This window comes from Camellia sinensis, chromosome 11 (assembly GCF_055761805.1).
Source record: "Camellia sinensis isolate YWXY chromosome 11, ASM5576180v1, whole genome shotgun sequence".
NCBI classification, from domain to species: domain Eukaryota; kingdom Viridiplantae; phylum Streptophyta; class Magnoliopsida; order Ericales; family Theaceae; genus Camellia; species Camellia sinensis.
The window spans coordinates 20,044,320-20,047,273 of NC_138971.1; positions in this window are offsets into that span (position 1 = coordinate 20,044,320).

Consider the following 2,954-nt stretch of genomic DNA (forward strand, 5'->3'; position numbering starts at 1 on the left):
ATTTTTATGGTGTAATCAACCAATCAAAATGATCAATCTTTTGAGATATTATTTTTATAAAATAACTGTTTTATCTTCCAACTGAAAACACCCTTTGTGTGATTTTCAGTTGAGTTATACAAATTGAATCAAAAATATTTTACAAATAAAATATCGATAGTGAATCTTTAATGCCTTAGTATTTTTATATTATTGTTACCTAAAATCATTTTTAATCAATTACTTTCTCAAATCATTCAAATATTTTTCAATCAATTCTATTTTATTTTATATTATTCTCGATCACTTGATTCTTTATTCGAATATATCAATTCCTGTGAATTCGATCTCGAACTCACTGAAACTTTATTACTTTATGACAACTTGCACTTAAGTATATACATTCAAAGTTATAGCAAGTTTTTGGCGACGTTGTCCGAAATTGTGTCAATGTTCAACATGTACCGAATTGTATCACGTGAAGGTTTGCGTCGCAATTTCTCACAACTTTGGTAAACGCATTCCACTCTTGTTTGTTTATTTATATAGTTCTTTTGATTTATTAAATTAGAATTTTTATTATCATTTAAAAAAAAAAAAAAATTCATACATAAGTAATGTTGCTGCAGTGAAAAGAAATAAAGGGCGGAATAGGTTCTATTTAAGTCTTGTTAACGCACTGATATCTTTTAGTAGATATCGTTGAAGTTAGTATTTAGTACTAAAGTAAGAGTTACATCCCTTTTCAAAATAAATAAATAAATAAATAAATCGTTGCTATACCTATTTATTTATTTATTTTAGTTCACTTTAAAAAAAATTAAAATATAACAACAACAACAACAACAACAGCAACAACAATAATAATAATAATAAAGGCATGGAGAATTCTATTGTATACACCCACAAACCATATGCACTCTTAGTTACGCCATTTTCTTATTTAATTATGACATTATTTTGAGATTTTAGTTATGACTTTGTGTTTGGTTATGACTTTTTTTTTTTTTTAGTTATCATTCAGTAAGTATGAAATTATGTCATTTTCTTCCGTGTTTATATGGTGCATATGGTATACACACCCTTTGAGGGGTGTGTACCATAGTCTTCCCTAAAAGGCATATGTATACACAAATTTCTTGTCCACAAAAATAAAGACAGAAAAATAGAGTAACAAATATAAATTTTTTGACTTGAGGGTTTGACAGCTTTTTTCCAAATCAAATTTGTAGAATCTCCTCCAATTTAGTAGAAGACGACTGTAAATTTGCAGATTTGATGATGAATTTTGATTTGAATATTTGAACTTTATGTTTTATGGAGATTGATCAGCTTTGGTGAAACGACCTCTGGGCTTTAGGTGTGAATCCGATGGAGCTTTCTCTTGCTTGATGTAGATTTTTGTATCTACAACTTGATTTATGTATGAAAAATTCTGGTGGAGACCCCTATTTATAAGAATGGATGGAGGAGAGTCTTAATAAATTTTAATTTCTGTGGTAACTATCTCTAATTTATTTAGAGATAAATCACTTTAATGGTGTACCACAATTTTATTGGCTTGACCACCTCAATATGACAAGTGACTTAATTTGATTAGTACAAAACTTATTTGCTGCATCATTATTACTTAATTTGATTTTGTCAAAATCTTACTGCATCATTTTAATTCATGGCAATATTTAATTTAACTACCATGTAATCTTAATTCAAGACCAATTAGACACGTGGCAAGATTTAAATTGTCAATAGTTGTACTATATTTTGTAGGCCTTTGTAGTACGTGGCAATTTGTAATTGACTGAATTGAGACTTGCTTGCGTACACGTTCCAAAAATGTGAAAAGTGAGCGGGTCTCGACACTTGACTTCTTAAGATTTGTTAGATGATTTAGCAGCAACTTCTTGGGTCCTAATTTGAAACCACTGCTTCAAAACCTCACCATGTATAGAAATATATATATTTTTTATTTGGTTGACTGAAATTAGAACACGAGTCCAAGTTGCTTACATACCCCGAAAGGATCAATCCAAATGTAGTTCAATTTTGTGTCATTCATAGTTTCAACTCATGTAGAGAAAGCGTAACATGCGATTTAGGCTCGTGCATTAAGGAGCGTCACAAAAGTTTCAATTTTTAGGAGACGACAAAAAGTTTAGGCTCGTATCCAGGAGCTTTGAATGTGATATATTTTGAAGATCAACTTGTTGATTTGGTAGAGTTATGAAGTCCAAAGATGTAAAGCTCATCGTGGCTACATATGACATTGCTCTAACTTCATTTTGTGGTTCTTCAATTGGGACTTCTTCTCTTCCATAGACTGAGATGCTAAACTCCATATCATGAGCTCGTGTGGCCAACTCTTCAAATGTCTTTGGTTTTATACCTTGTAAGATCTAACGAAGGCTCCAATTCATTCTTTGGATGCACATCTCAATAGCAGAAGTTTCAGACAGAATATCCTTACAGTTGAGGCTAAGGCTTCTCTATCTATTAATGTAGTCGATGACCGATTCTTGTTGTTGGCGAGTATTGTTGAGCTTGATCATGCTGACGATACATCGAGTGCTGTAAAAGCGACTGAAGAACTCTGTCTCCAATTGCTCCTAATTGTCTACGGAATTTGACTCAAGCTCTATGTACCAGTAGAAAGCATAACCATTCAAGGAATGCACGAATTGCTTGACCAACAAATCTCCTTCAGTTCCAACGCTTCTACACATCTCCATGAAGTGCGCAACATGTTGCTTTGGGTCACCTTTATCGTCGAATTGTTGAAACATTGGAGGTCGATAGTTTCCTACCATCTTCAGCAGTTCTATCCTCCACGTATATGGCTTTGTGTAGGACTAAAAAGTTTTAGAACCACTCGTTTCTTTTTTAGCAATTGCTCCCATGATGAGATCCTTCAATTGTTTGGTATGAATCAACCCATCGGCAGAAACTTGAATATCTTTACTTGAAAATTCTGATTT